This window comes from Apostichopus japonicus, chromosome 14 (genome assembly GCF_037975245.1).
Source record: "Apostichopus japonicus isolate 1M-3 chromosome 14, ASM3797524v1, whole genome shotgun sequence".
Classification (NCBI taxonomy): Eukaryota; Metazoa; Echinodermata; class Holothuroidea; order Aspidochirotida; family Stichopodidae; genus Apostichopus; species Apostichopus japonicus.
Window position 1 is genome coordinate 20,807,600 of NC_092574.1, and position 18,904 is coordinate 20,826,503.

General features: G+C 36.1%; 1 long non-coding RNA gene across 1 annotated transcript; it reads left to right on the top strand.

The window, feature by feature from the left end:
• Positions 1 to 2,611: 2,611 nt before the first annotated feature.
• Positions 2,612 to 13,751, top strand: LOC139979568 (uncharacterized). Its single transcript, XR_011797215.1, has 3 exons — positions 2,612 to 2,718; positions 12,386 to 12,527; positions 12,899 to 13,751. It is a non-coding gene; the product is annotated as an uncharacterized lncRNA (long non-coding RNA).
• The last annotated feature ends 5,153 nt before the right edge of the window (positions 13,752 to 18,904 follow it).

An 18,904-nucleotide genomic window follows, 5' to 3' on the forward strand; every position in this document is an offset into this window, starting at 1 on the left:
TATTTTAAATTAGATACAAAGTCGAAAGTGTTTCATATCCATATCATATATCTCATATCATCATAGCAAATGATTTTTAACACCGAAAGAACCATAAAGAATTATTTGCCTCGGCAACACCGTCATGCTTATGAGCGAGAGTTTCTCCCGTCTCACCAATGATTCCACTCAGCATGTGCAGTAAAGTAAAACGTGTCATGAACACGCAATATAGATTGCATGTCAGTGTACCCTGCAGTCGAGACAATTGCTTGTGTAATGTACTGTCGTGTCACGTTTCACAAAGCACTATATAGTATATATGTATATATATATATATATTTATATATATATATATATATATGAATATATATATATATATTTATATATATATATATATATATATATATATATATGAATATATATATATATATATATATATATATATATATATATAGATAGATATATATATACAGACTCGTACTGATTACGTATAAAATGTAGATGAGATTTACTGTGTACTTAACTCTGTTTTCAGACGCAAAATTCTCTACAAAGATATCAAACGAAAAAACTTCAGAAATATGTTAGAGCTGTCTAAAATTAGATTTTCGTCTCATCTTTACTTTTGAATCAAACCGTATACGGAAGAACCCAATACGAATATATGAATAATTAAGTAAAAACGGGGCAAAATTTTACTTACTTGCATAAAACATGTTCTTTAAGAAATTCGATAATGCCTGCTTTAGCGTTAAGTCCTCAAAATTACGATCTTTTAATCGCTAAACTTTGGAAGGATTAATAGCCTCTGCGTCTCTTAATTACACAGAAGCCTAATGACGGAGTAACTTGCTAACTTCAAAGTAAACTTTCATATCTTTCATTTTTAGTAACGATTATAAGCGATTTTTAACTCCAAATGATGACCAGGTAGTAAGATTTGTAAATAAGAGAGAGAAATATAGAAATTCTAGACTAATATATATATAAACCTTGGCACGTTCTTTAAACGTAGCGCAGACTAAGGGAGCAACTGCCCTCCCTTTTTTTAAAACTATATCAGAAATACACCACTGCAAGGAGAAACCATCACATGTAGATACATATATCAGCTGGCGTGTATTCTTATATGGATTTATTTGGCCTTGTAGAGCAGTGCCGTATTGATATATATATATATATATATATATATATATATATATATATATGTATGTATATATATATATAAACATATATATATATATATATATATATATATATATATATATATATATTAGGGATATTAATATATATATATATATATATATATTAATATCCCTAAAACATCAATTTATAGCTATATATGACACAGGAATCGAGGTTAAAACAACCTATGCCAACATCACGAATGGCGATCGAACGGGAAACATTGTCTCTCCTTATGTTGTGCCTCGAATCAATCAGTCCTAAACGGGCATTTTTTTTTTATGTCAACATTCTAAGTGGTTTTGCATCTTAAATGTAAGTCCTCTGTGGGCGATATAAATACATTTAATCGTGTATATGTTGTTAGAAATGGAGACTGTTATTTGCGCTTACTTTAAATTTCTTACGATTCCAATGAAAATTGTCATGTGAGGCAAGGGAGATGCACTATATGTTGATATACGTTTTTCTTTAAATTATATATATATATACCGGAAGAATTATCCCAGAAAAGCATATTAGATGAGAACAATTTGGCCCAAAACAATATAAAACTTAAAGTGATATAGCCACGTACATTACAGTATTTCGCTTTGTTTTAAGCTTTCTAAGGATATAATATTTGTTAGGGTCTAACTATAACATAGGGTAGATGACTATATGGGTCTTACAACCCCCCCCCCCTCCCCCAAGTCAAATGTTGGGGCATACATCACCATACCCCGATCTTGTAACCTTTTTCAACACATTTTAAATGAGCAGTTTCTTAATTAATCATCGCTTTTCATGTGGAGAAAAATGTACTTTCTGTCACACGCATATCCATAACATTTGGGGGGAAGGTGATTACATTGGCCACCCCTAGTCAAATGTTGGGGATACCCCCCCTCCCCTCCCGGATCTACGCCAATGCATACATACAGTCTTGTTGAAATTTGTATGCGATTCTAGAAAGCGTCACTAAGTTGTATGTTCACAGTTAATATACCAAGGGCATTAATTGAAACAAAACGGAGTATTGTCATATAGTTACACACGGACAGAAAAATGTTTTATTTTTCTTTTTGTTCATTTTCTTGTTTTGATCTTGATTTGAATGTAGGGTTTCAAATTTCACCTAAGTTGAAGTGAAGTTTACAGTATCCCTGTGATTTATAGTGTAATCATGATAATGAAATGCCGTCCTTATTTTAAAGATAAATCAGAATTTGTTCCTCTTTTTCATCAGTTAAAACCTGTATTTCAACCTAGACTTCACCTTTTCGATGAAACTACTAATTTTAAGCCCCTATATAAACTACGTAAAGATATACGTAAAGTATATATACGTAAAGTAAGATAAGATAAAGTAAGATATAGAGTAAGTAGATACGTAAGAAAAGATATACGTAAAATAAGATACTATAGAGATCTAGGTAAATTTACTATACCACAGGTATTCCCTGATAACAATTCCTTTCAACTCCCAAATCGCTCCTACTTCGTCGACGAAGTTGAGCAAGGTTTGTTCAAGTTCGGGTGGAGCAATTCACGGGATTACTTAGAGCTCAGGTAAGGCTATACGAAATGTTTTTTCTTTTCATTTTATAAACGGAGGGAGAGGGGAGGGGGGGGGGTATTGAAGCACTTAACACTAAAAGCATGTTATTCAACCGATTTCATTGGCTTTGAAATGCGTCAGTATAAATTACACGAGTCATGGAATGTGTATAAACTGAACAAAACAGATAGAAACAAGACATTTTTTCGACACTACAAAATTTATGTTGCCAATTAGATAGAATATGTTTAAGTGCTTGGATTGCAGCAAAATAGATAGCACACGGTATGAACACCTACAGCATCAGGTCCCAACAGAGAATCAACGGAAGGTTTAGTTCGCGTGTATCGGTAAATACAAATGTAAACAAATTGTGGAGTACTTCCATTAAGCTCCTATTAGTATAATGTTACTACATCACTTTTCTGTTACCGCCAATAGCATGATCATTAAACTTTGGACCGTTTAAGGCGTCATTGTTACATGCATGACGGTCCTAAACTAGGCTTATACAACACAACACAAACTTAGTGATAACTCCCATTGGTACACACATCCATGGAATGTTCCACAAATGCAGCTCAACTGAGATAAAACTCAAAGTCGGGCTTAGGTTTTTCCTGTCTTTCTTTTAATTTGGAAGATGCTTTCGCAACAAAACATGCATGGAACGTTACGTAACCAGGGGCGTATCCAGGATTTTCCAATAGGGGGGGCGCCAGGCATGAATGATCGCCGTCCTGGGGGATGGGTCTAAGGGGAGGGGTGTACAATTTTTGCTTTCAAAGAAGGGCTGAAATGCAAAATGGTGTCATATGCATGGGCGGCGATCCGTACTTCCGAGTGGGGGGGGGGGGGAGAGGGGATATGACCTTGTTGACTATCTAAGCGTAGCGCCACCATGAGTTGGCGCGAAGCGTACAAGAAAATTTTGGGATTAACAAACCCTCTAGATGGCCGGAAACGGCACTTCCCGAATGTTTCCAAGCGGCATATACCCAACTTTAAAATAGGGATGTCATGTCCGAAATATCTCATAATCAGGATCCAAAATACTTTTTTTTTTAATTTCGGGTGTTATTTTGGGAAAATTGCCCCTGTCAATCTTGTTTCAGGCGCAACGTTAGAATGTTCGAGAGCTCTGTTATATTATTCGATGAAGAAAATGGCCTCATGCAGGCTATTATAGGCCTATACACATGCAATACACAATTACACATAGTTACATTCCTAGGTACCGATTGCTAGGGCATCCAGGTGAAACGTGTATTAAGCATTACCCTGGTTACATGAGATTCTCAGCTGTTCGAGGGAACATGTACGCGTGTAGGCCTACTATAGGGCCTATATGAATACTATGAGCGTGCATATATGTACTATATCAATACCGTGGGCGCAATAATACATTTTGTTGTTATAGGGCCAATGAAGCCTACAGTCAACTATTTTTGCTTTATAAAGACGCTTTATTTGAAAAGATCGCACTGCGTTTATGGTAGGCGAGAAATGAAGCTAAAAAAGAGCCGTACATTAACGAAGATGCATAAATGTAGGCATGAAAATATTCTTATCCCTGGCATTTGGTGGGGGGGGGGATATGGTGCATTACATCCCCTCCACCCATTTTCATGGGGGGATATATCCCCCCTCCACCCAGGATCGCCGCCCATGGCCATATGTGATCCATTTTTCGACCTTAATAATAAGCAACATTTCCAGTAAATATGGACACAAAATGCACAATTTAGTATGGCTGGCATGTCATTTAGTGTTTATAGTGATAATACAAACACAATTACCATCTATGTTTCTAAAACTATTATGCCGCCGAACTTCGCCAGAACCTTTTTTTTGGCAAACAAAAAATAAAGCATACGGGAGGGGGGGGGGGGTTGAGCGATCACCGACATCTCACATAAAGGTCGTCATCAATTTTTTTTTTTTTTTTTTTTTTTTGCTAAACTTTTTTTTTTTTTTGGTGACGGCCAATAGGGGGGCGCGCGCCTGTTGCGCCCCCCCCTGGATACGCCCCTGCGTAACTAACTTTTTGTATAGAAGAACGTCGCTTTGGAGGTATTTACGGTAAAAGTCGTGTACAATTACATTAATCTTTGACAAGCAAGTTGTGCGTTTTTATAATGCAATGTGATTATAGAAGGATATCTCAAGATTCTGAAAATCTTACAAGTCTTGTCATTGGAGACTGAAATTTTGCGAGCTTTAATTTTGTCCAATCAGCTTGAATTTTATATCATTGAAAAGGGGAGTCTGTCTCCTGACGTAATCCCGTGGAAACGAAGTATTGATTTTTCTTTTAAACTAAAAAAATGGGGGGGGGGGGATCGAGCTTTGAAATGAACTATGCCCAATAGATAAACGGATTGTGATACAGTGTGCAACTGTGTAGGCGGAAAGGGACTAAAAACTGTCGATCGCCGTACTCTTTAAATAAAAATATACCAGCTTAAATATTGTTAATCAAAATTTTAAAGTAGATACTGGTTGACGAGATAGATTAATCTATCATTTGCAGAAAAGTAGGAAGGTTAATCGAAGGAATAAAGAAGTCAATAGCCACCACATGTGTATAGCACAGGGTATATTTGGAGTGCAGGCATTCTCATTTCCGTGCGTGCTGCACGTTGAGTAGCGTTTAGGAATTGTTACGTTGTAGACGGTGGTACTAATGAAAAAAAAAAGTAATAATACACTTTAGCGTTACAGGAGACGTTATGTTAGAAATACAAAAACCGCTATTTTATTTTTTACTGAAGTATGTTTTAACATTATTTAAAAGCGTTTTTTCTGCGTAACATAAATGCCACCGGCTATGTTTACTCAGCTGTTTTTTTGTGTGTGTTAAGTAGTTAATTTTTTGGTGTTTTTTGGTTTTGATCTGGAAATCAAGAGGAAAAAGTAAACAGCATGATTGTCGTCATACTAAAAGTATGACGACAATCAAAGCTCAACCGGTGCTATGGCCGAGTGGATAAAGGCAGTGGCATTTGAAGCAATGAGGCTTATCGGGAGGTTCCAGGTTCGATACCCGGCCGAGTCATAGTAAGGTGGGTTTTTTCATCCAAGAGCAATCTACGGTTTTCCCATCTGATATAAATTTCTAAATTGAAATTATTTCAGCGGAAATGAAATACCGATGTATACGTTACATTTCGACAGATACCGTGATCGGTGCAACGAAACTCGTAACTAAACGCGATATCCTCTACCGTCCAAGTCCAATTAAACAAGATCATTGCGTTTCCATGACTAAACGTATACAGATAATCTTGGTGGAGCCTCCATATATAACAATGCCTGCCTGCATCCAATCGCTTCGGAGTTATAACTAGCACTTATTCTGTACGGATTACAGAACTAACATGTTATTAAGGTCTCTACGTAAAATGCTAATTAGAAATAACTGTTACAAACCTCCCCTGTGACTGAGGCAGTACCGGTACATGGTTAAATATGACAGTGTAAGGCAACAAACCGTGGCAGTCGCACTAATTGAATCTTCAATGGTCTTCATTTGGCAAGAAAAAGTATTTGTCTCAGAGAAGATACCTCATCGTATCAATGTAGTGTGTAAGCTGTAATGTACTGTCACGACAATAAAATGTGTCATATAGGCTATGCGCATGTTTCAGTCGAGTGTGACCATGCAGTCTAATAGGTCTGAAAGGCTTTAAATGTACCAGTGTACAGGCCTAGACTATTCATGAGAAACATTGTGACATTTCGTTTCAAATCAACTTTAGCCATGTGTGGGTCGTTTATGTTTTTTTTTCAAGTTATTATGAAATAAAGATTCATAGCTTATACACCGTACATTTTCCACTGTATATGTTTGCATACTACATACTGAGTACGTATCAATACCCCTGCACAGCCCCTTTCCAATGTTCTCCTTCCGTCAGGAAAAAATGAGTTCCGAATGACAACAGATTAACAAGTTTGTCGAAATGTTATCAAACGATATTTGGTTTCAATGACTTGGATGTCACAAGTGTACAAGTGGAAGTACGTGTAGTACGGAAATAGGTGACATAAAGCAAGTATGGATCACATTAGGACTTCACATGAATAACGCAGCCGCCTTCCAGAAATGGTCCTGACTTAAAGAATTAACGGCTCCAGGAAGAGCCAGCATGTAAGCTGTCCGTCCAATGACAGGTAGCTTTGACCTAGTTGGAACTACAACAAGGCATTATAAAGACCGCATTATGCTTTGACGATTGTGTGTGTTAGTCAATGAAACAGTTAAATATGGAGAAGGCTATGTTAACAATCTTCGAAACAAGCATTTAAGTTATATATGTATTAATGTAAGGGCAGTTCTCAGGTACAGTTGTAAATATTTCATATTGTTATGTTAATAAGTTGTTTAGTAGAGTATCCTATATGTTATATTTGTAATTCATTTCCCGTGTTAATCTTCGTTATTCTGTGCTGAATTTTTAACTTGCATGTTCCCGCCAAGAAGTTAATTCGACGCGACATATGGTGGCAGCGGTGGGATGCGATATGAATGTCACATGGAAAGGCAAATACCACGTCTGCTATATGTCACGATATGTTGTGTATCTTAATCCTATGCGTCCTGCATGCGGTTGTGCTCACGTTGAGAATTACCCAGTTTAACTTTGTGGAAATAAATTGACTCAAAATGTGGCCAATTCAGGGAAGCGTACGGTAAATTCCGTCGTAGATGCATTACGCTATGCACTTAGCCGTTATATAATTAGACCTTTTGGGATGAGAAGAAATACCAGTTTCTGAGCTTCCGAAATAATTATACTAGCGTATTTATATAATTGGAAAAACTGAACTGTCCGTGATTTGGTGACGTATTTTTTTACGTAATGGAAGAGATGTTTTTGCCCTTTACCTGTTTTCTTTTTCTTGTAAAGGAAGATAAATTTGATCGCTATATTTTTTCGACGTCATCATCGGCGTTCGATCGAAAGTCACCGGCTTTCACGGCTTGAGACGACTGAACAACACATTACGGATGACTGCATTTCGTTACACAACAGTGTTCAGCTTCTAAACATATCTTAAACGCACATTTCAGAATTCTTCATGCAAAGCGAAATTTCGTCATCGAATAATTATTCATACGTATGTACCGGGCCAGTTTACTGTCGATCAAATGTAACGTGTGTTCTAGATTTTGGATTTTAAATAGGTCGCGGTGATAAAGCCCTTTGAAGTGTAAGGAGAATTCCTTTTAAGCCCGATGGTTTTCGCTTCCTTCGTATATCTTTCTGCGTCGTTTTACATAAAATGTTTAAAAAAGGGGACATTAAGGTTCTAGCTCACGCTTTACTGAAAAGTCGTTTTCGTTAGATTCGGTGTAAAGATTGACTTTTCCTTTTGTTTTGTTTGGGTATTCCTTCAGATAGGGTAATAGGGTAATATTTTCCTTGGCAGCTATAGAGACATGCTGGAATATCGTCGTGATCACGAATCCGCAGTTCGTACATAGGTATAATGCACACGGGAGTATGGAGGGAAATGTTGCACGCACATATAATGATATAACAACCACAAATTATCTGTTTTGTTGAGGTGGTATGGGACAGTTTTATGTAAACTTTATGAACCGCAGCATTTACCATAAATTATGAAATTTCAGTAAAAAAAATAAAAATAAAAAATAGGAACTTATGACCAGAAATAGGTCTGAAATGAAAATTCGTAAAAGAAGAAGAAGAAGAAGCAGAAGAAGAATTTCAACCTTTGCGGTCATTTGATTTGTAAACATTGAGATCCATTTGAAATGTACACTTTCTTACAAAGTAAATTTATAGTCTTGCTACCAAAGTCTAGTATGAGAAATCAAAGACCGATAAACACAAATAGCTGGGTTTACACATACTACAAGATAAACCATGTTTTAATGTCGCGTTGTCTGATTCATGTGCCAAAAAAAAGGAAAAAAAGAGGGAATTTATGCATTCGATTAAGTAATATAACAGAAGAGTATTTTCTACAGTTCCCAAGGCAACATTAAGGAAAGTGAGATCCTATCTCGCCTGAATTTCGATTAGCAATCTGCGCAGGATGCTTGTTATACAATCCGTAATAAACCCATGCATTAGCTTTGCCTCCCATCTGTAAACATTTTATGTTAACTAACTGCATAAATCAGGCAAAAACGAATCATTTTAAGAAGTAGTACAGGTCATGAAAATCTCGGTAAACGATGCTTAGATTCTTATGAAGCCATGCACAAACTGCCTACGAAATACAGTAATCTTCCTTTTATTTCTATATTGAAACAATCGCTTGGGCAAATGTTTGGCTAATAAAGAGTTGTTCCCTTGCACTTGTAAAACACTGACACGTTATAGTGCAGCAGAAACTAAAACATGTCAAACATTATCACTCGCGGTTAAATCAACTACTTTCAGTTGAAGCCTTTCACTAACCTTGAGGAACATCCTCCTCCTCCCTGTTAGCCTCCCACTTCCCGCCTCCCCGCCTCCCGCCTCCAGCCTCCCGCATCCCGCCTCCCGCCACCCCGCCTCCCCGCTTTCCCGCCTTCCCGCCTCCCCGCCTCCCCGCCTCCCGCCTCCCTACCACCTCGAATCTACGAAGAGGTGGTTCGACCCCTTTCAAAACTTCAGTCATTCAATGTTTAAACTTGCCAGTGTCGCAATGTTCTAATATCAGCCCATCAGCCGTTTTCTCGACCTATAATCTTGTTGTAGTCACAACGTTACATTAAGCAGCACGCTTTTAAAGTTAGGGTCTCGGTCGTGTATAGAAACCTCGTAGGCCCTATATATATAATCGACTGTCTAACGCTTTTACATTTGAAAATGTTGAGCGACAAAATCATGCATGTATACAAGACGGAAAGCTCCGTAGGTCATAGAAAGAGAGACCAAAAACAGAACAAAGTACGAAAATCGCCGAAAAAACGCAAATAAAACAAGACTAAGGACATGATGAAGTAGCATGCTGAGCAATGTCAAGCAGCTTTGTTGACCTTTTTTTCAGCAACCACTTCGTTTTACATTTCAAGCTTAGAGGCGTTTCTGTCTATCGAAAAGGCTGAATATTTCTCGACGGCATTTGTTTCTTGTGTATAGCCACAATCCAATAAGGGATTCAGTATATAAGCACCACTCAATACCGAGTGCCTTATTATAGGGGAACGTAAAAATGTAAGGAGCACATGTCGTAAATTTAAAGCGACTGCATGACGTCATTCCAAGAAAAAGAAGAGAAATTAAAAGAAAACTTCAAAAAGGAAAAATACTACACATAGAACAAAAACAACAAAACATGAATAACAGCAAATAAACGTGAACTCAACGTGCAGTAGGGCCTAGTTCTATAGCATTACAATCAATTCACACTAGCGTTTTCATACCGCGAGCTATAAAAGGGCCTGTGTCAAAGCTCTTTCCTCAATAAGGGAATTATTTCGCTTTAATGTCTGGATTACATTGATAATAGCCTTAGGCTCTATATCAATAAGTAACCAACCAAGGTCTTCGGTGATCATAATGATAAAAGTAAAAAAACAATATAGAATGAAATCTACTTGAGAATATTATCTTAATTCATACTTAACCTTTATGCAATTAGTATTGCCTCCAAGTTATACGGTTACGCATATTGAAGTTTTAAAGAGCGTCTTAAAACCACTCTCGAAACATCATTTTATAAGTAAACATCTCCTGCAGTATCTAAAAATAACACTGAAGAGTTAAATCATCCCGGTGGAACATTATTACTGTAATTACTATTAATAATAATAATAACAACTATTATTATTATTATTTTTATTATTATTATTATTATTAAGTACAACTGTAAGCATTCTGCGAAAGATATCTTATACTATAGAAATTACTAAAGGTTTTTTAAAAGTGCTAATTTGTTTGCAATTTCTGCTTCTTTAAGTAAACTCCCAGAAATTAAAGAGCTAATTTAACTTGTAAATGTAGCCTACTTAATTAAATATTACTTTCCTTCTGATGTCCCCTGCAATTTTGGAATATAAAAAAGGCTGGCAATCTTTTTAATCTCGCGACGTTTTCATTATGTGTCGAAATATTCAGGCAAGAGTTGTTGACCATTAGGGCAAAAATCGGGAACGATTTGGGAAGGAATCGAGAAAAAAATGAGTGTAAGCGATCATGTATTAAAACCTTCGCAATATATTTTTTAAATTTTAAATTGAATTTCAGGTTTTTGTCCTGAGGCTGCCCGAACTTTTGCCCGACGTTTGAGCTCCCTAAGCCACCCCCTCCCATCTCGTACGCCTGTGATATGAGCCGACATATTCCATAAATTGGCTTTCATATGCTGCCAATGATCATATATCTATAAACGTCTCCCATTGTCGTGTGCTATCAATCTTTATCGTTAATTAGCTAAATATGGGACATTAATATCCGGTAAATCCAAGAGAAGGAAATTAACTTTGACAGGTTTAATGTAATCTTCAAATTTACGCAAAATAAATTTCAAACCTCAATATTAGATCATGACCATCATGGTCTATAATCGGTGAAATAATTTTCGACAATAGATCAATAGACAGTAGATCATTATTTATATTTTATCATTTGCACAGCGGAGCATGACTACTTGCCTTTTATTACAAAGTGATTATATATATATATATATATATATATATATATATAAGCCGCCGTTAACCCCAGAAAGCCGCCGTTAACCCCTGTAAACCCATATATATATATATATATATATATATATATATATATATCACACGAAGATCGTCGCTCTATGCGTACGTGAAACCCAGGGTAGCAATATGGTGTAAATTGTATATCTTGTCTATATGTGATATATATATATATATATATATATATATATATATATATATAAATATATATATATATATATATATATATATATAAATATATATATATTGTATATTTCAGGATGTGTGTGTTTTGATTATTATGTATAATGGTAATGAATCATTTGGTCATGTTTGTACTGGTGAGACTGCGTGTGCATATGTATTTATTAACTTAGGTTACCTGTGAAACATAACCTGGCATGCTATATATTCTCTTATCATATCGTCTAAGAGAAATCAATTTTTGTAAATGTAAACATGAAATGCAAGGTGTGACGTCGAATGTAAATGAGGGATTTCTTCATATAGCAATACGATTGTAGTGCTATACTCCACGTCGTCTTTCGCACTCAAGATATCGGTAAATGGCTGCAATAAAGCCATCGAAATATGACAGTAAAACTTAGTTATGCATGCTCTTAGAAACTCTTTACAGAAAAATAATTCTGACACGCTCAGTTCGTTGTCCGTCAGTTTTTCTCCTCCCTGTAATATATTATAAGAAAGAGATAACGAAAATTTATCGTAATTTAGTTTCTTGATCGTGTTATTATTACTCAAAATGATGAGAGGGAGAGAGGAAGAGAGATGGGTGGAGATAGGGAAAGACAGAGAGAGATAGACGTGGAGATTGAGAAAAGTGAGTGGTAATTTTTTTAATTTCAGGCGTATTTATAATATAATAATCATATATAATAATCAGCAGTTATTTTTACGACGCTAAATCAACCATGAATGTGTGGGAGAAACCCGCAAGGGCTTATGGCTTACCTCTTTCACGTCGAGTAGCTTCCAATTCAACATTTTAACTCAAATTTTGACCGTAGATTACTCTTGGATGAAAAGCCCACCCCTGGAGGGTATCGAACCCGGAACCTTTCCGATTGCTAAGCCTCATTGCTTCAAATGCTACCTCCTTTATCCACTCGGCCACAGGACCGGTATTTGGCAGTAGGGGAATACTGATGAGTAATAAACATTTTATTTTATCGCCATATAAAAGAAATTATTATTATTAATTGTAATCAAAGAAGAATTAGGTAACTCAGAGCTGTCAGAGCTTTAGACTCTCACTTCCACAGTTTACCGATTCAAATCGTGTTCTACAGAAGCCAATGTTTTTTAAATTTTCTTTTATATTCTTTTTCAAAGTTAATTTTCTTTGTGACGTTTCCAGTCAATTTGATGTAGGCATACAATGTCTTTTAATAAATAGTCTGTGAACCAAATGCCGTCCGCGAAAGATTAAAAAATACACCCTGCATGAAAAATTCAATTATTAGAATGCATGGAAATATATGAATATACATAAATGTAAATATTGTTTTTTTTTTTGACAGATCGATTTCATTTGCGTAACTAAGGAATACAAGTTCAATTTGGAATTAGAAGTTGCGAGGTTCTAAAGTTTGGGATTACTGAAGGATGAATTTCCAATCTGCAGTCAAGTTTTCTTTTTTTTCATTTTTTTTTTTCAATGTTCATGAAATGTTCCTTAGGAAATCGAATACGTACGTCGGAAACTCTTGACTTGAGAGCAGTCTTGATTTAGATATCGAATACCTATTTCTCTAGGCGTTAATGCACGCTATATATAGTGCGGGGTGGAATCCATGTCAATATTAAAGACCTTGGAGCATATATACGCTTAATTGATATCGTCCGTTCTTCATCGAGATATACTTCTATTTCTATTCTGTTTCAACCTGTCTATTGATTCTTGATCGGATCAGCATGCGTAGAATGACGTAACCGAATTAGAATAACCAATGGTTACTCTCCAATCCATCTCGTTTATTACATGGCTCATTCAAAGGAGTCCTTCGTTGATGGAATTATTAAAGAAATTTTTAGAAACTACCGTCATTGGTGTATCTTACATGCACAAAGTGCAAAGTCCGAATAATTCGCCGAGAATGAGCAACATGTTAGTACACAATATGTATACCCTTCACATTTCCTATGCTATTTGCTATAATGAGATATATATAGGCATATGTGTTTCTTCTTGTTTCAAACGTTAACTTGACAAGAAATTACATCATGCAAATTCGAAATGGGTTTATGAAACGGTGTTATATGATGCGATTTCAGTTTAAAGGGAAATAACGGTCACAGACAATGCGTTGACACACCCGAATCTCATGGCGTGTGACACTTGGAGCAGAATAAATTTCTTCACTGTTAGGTGAAAACCCCGTGAATTTCTAAACTTTTTATATAAAAATATCATCTATTACACCAGATAAATCTTTAATGCGTCCCTACTCAAGACAGTGGATAATAGTAGACCTCTGTGGCATGGGATGACAATATATATATATATATATATATATATATATATAAATATGTATTTATATATATAAATATATATATATATCTATATACATACTTTATATAAATATATATATATATATATATATATCTATATACATACTTTATATAAATATATATATATATATATATATATATATTTATATATATATACAAGATTTCGAGCGGTATGTTCATCAATAATATATATATATATATATATATATATATATATATATATATATATATATAAATATGTATATATATATATAAATATATATATATATCTATATACATACTTTATATAAATATATATATATATATATCTATATACATACTTTATATAAATATATATATATATGTATATATATATATATTTATATATATATATACAAGATTTCGAGCGGTATGTTCATCAATAATATAAAACTAGTTCGAAACGAAGTTATAAGATCATGATCAAATTGTGTAAAGACAATAACTTGATGTAATCAATGTCAATGCAACCAAAAAATCAATCATGGACTCTGTGAAAGAAGTTATACAAATTCAAAAAGGTCACCTTTATTATTAACGCAACTCCTGTCGCGCGACGGAGTTAGTGTCATAGAAGAATATTCCGTCATGGAGTTTCAATACCTAGTATAAGTTTTCTGATGTAAATTATACATCGTGTAATCAATTGTACTGGGTCGGCTGGATCTCGAGTGAGATCAAACAATATTAAATTAAGTGAGTGATTGGAAGTAAAACAGGCACTGTTTGGTGGTTTTCAGAGCTGTCGAGCAAAACTAGCTCGTCTTCAGTCCATGAATACCGAAAGAGACGAAGATTAGCAGGAATTGAAACCTTTTAAAGAAAAGAAGATGTCGGTATGGCAGTGAAGTTGATGCGACTTACTAATTTCTGCTGGATTATCAGATGTTTTTGAAAATCGGATTATTTTTAATCCGTGTTGGATTGCAGGTGCGTACGCTCGTATAATGGAGTTTTACTCACTTGACGGTATAGTTGACTAAAGGCGCCCTACAGCATACGCATTTTGACGGCAGTATTTGGGGGAGCGCCGTAGGTACAAAAATATGACCTAATTCCTATCTTGTTTCTCCGATTCTCATAATCATTCGAAACGAAATTAGTCCTACTTGCAACGTGCGAAGTCACCGAATTGGTGTATACTGCATGTATAAATAAAGATTTGCTACAGAATGGCATCGACAACCATGCATAAGGTTGAAGTCTGGTCGGCCCCGTTAATGCTCACCTCGGGGCCAGACAGACCTTTAAAATCTCAATCTCATTGGGATATATATCAGTTCTCCTTAGGCATTCAATCATTCGATTTAACGGTCAAGTAAGTTTTTCATCGTATGATTGGTAAAACGATGAACCCGTCGAAATTCCAACTAGAGTAATAAAACGCACACTATTTATTTGCTGATGTTCCGCGGTAAGCAGTCCGAACATGCTAGGTTGTACTGCTTGACTACTTTTAAGGTTTGAGAAATGTCCTCCTAAACGAGTCTAAGGCTCATGAATACACAGACCATACCGCTCATTATTACTATAATAATAATAATAATGATGATGATGATGATGATGATGATGATGATGATGATGATGATGATGATGATGATGATGATGATGATGATGATGATGATGATGATGATGATGATGATGATGATGATGATGATGATGATGATGATGACGATGACGATGACGATGACGACGACGACGATGACGATGACGATGACGATGACGATGACGATGACGATGACGATGACGATGATGATATTAATAATGAAAATAATAATAATAAATAAATCAACAAATTTGGCCCCACATATATACGTTAACCATTTCAGAATGGAATACCGTGGATTTCTCTTGCAGTAAAAACCCACTTTATACTTTCGCCGGTCAGGCATCGAAACTAAGAATTCCAAGATGCTATATATAGGTCTCATTGGTTCAAATGTAGCCGCTCTAATGCACCGCCCAACTATACCTATGGGATTGGCCTTGTTTACAGTTTATTACAAATTAGTCAAGGCCTAACGGTGCTGGTGAATATCATCCAAGGGTGACACCTTTTGTCAATATCAATTTTAAAGGAAGATGTTTTGGTTGGGTTATTACAATTTAAAAAAACAAAGGATTGACATTAACATTTAGGCCAGCACGGACGTCAATATCAATAATTCTATAGCCTTAAAGGAGCATTTGATAGATTTGAACATATTTCTAAAACTTGAATATCAAGACTATACCGGGAATAACTGTGGTATCCATAAACAACAATTTAATGTTCCTTAACTCTTGCAATAAGTCAAATCAAAACTAAAATTCGTTCTTCCATACGTCCCCCAGCTGTAATATGTCATTGAACGCTCCTGTATATAGTCTATAGATGAATATATTTCTCCTTAAACTTGAATATAGACATAACTTATAGCCGTTTTTTATGGCCGTTTTCATCAAAAAATGCCTTTAGCCATCGTTACTTTTTCCATTTTCTACTCTTAACGTATACGTCTTCCATATTAACCTTTGGAAATTCGTAAATAATTTCCATTTCACTTCATCTTGTGGTAACTATAAGCTGCTTAGCAAAAATCTCAAAACTAATTTTAGCCAGGGAGAACCCACCGTATACTTACATAAATTCAGATCCCCGGGGGTAAATTTAAAATAATGATAAATCATTTCTCAACGGAGATCAGCCAAAAAGATTATATACTTTCGTAAACAGCTTGCGCGGAATGACTAATACCTTCAGAAGTTCCGATTGGATAGGCAATGGGACGGAGAGGAGAACGATGGGGTTGTGGGAGGCAGGGGAGCAACTACCGGGAGACTCCTCCCCTTTGAGAAGTTTTGGTAAACTCGAAGGTACTTAGATGCAAAATGGTGCTAATATATTTTGCAAATTTTGAAACAATGTTGATTCATTTTCGACTGTGTAGGTGCTTTACTGCTCATACACGTTATAGTATACTATGAACGTGTACGCTATGAGTTTGGGAATAATATGTCAGTCGAGCAGCAAAGGGCGTGGGAGGAGGCGGGGTGGGCAGGGCGCATCTAATCTTATTCTGTATATACATGGTTGCGCCCCTGGGAAGCAAATATCGGGGAGGGGTATGTAAGGGGGGTGGGAGGAAATTTTCGCACAGTAAATAATATTTAAAACGAATCGAGTTCTGAATTTTTCCAATCTGACATCAGTAACTATAGTGTTGCGGTCTGTGTTAGTGTGTGTTGTATGTTGTCAATGGCTAATAGTAGGTCTGATATAGATAATTTTAGGGAATTCCTCCCTCCCATACTAGCCTACCCATCTTCCACATTCTTCTAGTCAAATTGGGAGAGGCAAACTCGTCCATCACCACTGGTAAATGTGATAGGTGATAGTTTGTGATGAAATACTCCCTTACCTTCCCCCACCCTCCCCACCCTCCCCACCCTCCCCACCCTCCCCACCCTCCCCACTATCCCACCCCTCTCCACCCTCCACACCCCATCACTCACATAACCAGGAGAAGCAAGCTCAACCATCATGACAGGTCAGTGTAATATAGATGCACTTGTTTGGAAGAACGCCTCCGTCCGTCCCTCCTTCCCCTAAGCATCTTCCCAGTCTTCATAGCCATGCAGGAGAACGTAACGGGATCATCATCATTACTGGTCAATGTGATATAGATACTTGCAAGAACTCCCTCCCACCGCTTCACTTCACCCAATCCTTCCTATAGCCCAGAGCGGCAAACCCAAAGAATCTTCTTCACCATGTAGTCAATGAGATGGTAATACCCGTACGATCAATTTCCTTCACGCCCCAAGACGACAGAAGACTTGAGAAAGTCTAAATATGACAATCGCGGGCTGTACATACGCTTGAATTATTTATTATCATTATTATTTTTTCTTTATATACTACAATATTTATTTTACTGTAACAGAGATGATTATTTTTCTTCGTCAAATACTGAATCAGTAATATTGAACTTCTTATCATGAGCTTATAGACTGACATTGGTTTCAGTGCCAACACTGTTTTATATTCACCTTCAAAATAAAATACCAAAAGAAAAAAAAACAACTCCCTGGCGCCAATATGACATCACAAACGAACAAACAGACAATTCCTGACATACGAAATTAGAACCATGATAGATCCTAATCGAAGCCACGTTTGTCATTAGATATATTATTCATCATATACACATATCTATCTACAAACTAAAGGCGAATGAGTTGACTTCAGTCTTTTAATTAACCTAACTTAAGAATTGTTTCAAGTATATTTTCTCAGCTTACTCTCGCCGAAAGTCGATCCGAATTAATTTACAGAGTAGTTTTGTGTTTCAGTATGATATTTATCACCGCTTTGTGACTTCAAAATTCCCTGGAGAAATATCCATGTGACAGACAAATAAAATGGCTTGGGCAGTATTTCATGGAAGGAAACTTTCCTTCCGTGTATACTCTATCATTAACAAAGAAATAAGTCAAAGTCACTTATCTGTTGTTCTAACAGGGCAATACGACAGCTGCTTTATTGGCCAAAAACACATGGTAAAAAAGTTCTCATTTTCTACTTTTTTCCTGGTGGAAATTTTCTAATTACCTAAAAGTAAGAGTAACAAGAAAGAATCGGCGGGGATGGGGGGGGGGGGGGGGGATGAATTCACTGATATACAGTAATCCCATAGGTTGTTGGTTATTCCGCTTTCTTCTTCATTGTTAATGTACTTTTACTTTAGACTGCTAAAAGGAAAAATACTGGGATGATTTATATCGAATGCTGTTTTCCTGTTAGGTTTAGTCTGCTATATGTATTTGTTATCTATAGGTGCATGATCGAGGATGAGTAAACATTGTTTGAATCTCATAAATAATTTATACATATGCAAGTATGCGCGCGTGCGCAATTGCGTGTGTGTGTGTTGTTGGTGGGAGTGTGAAAACTTGTTCGCGCTCTATTTCAAATAAGCATGCTACAGAAAAAGTTAAGGAACAATTTCCGCGCT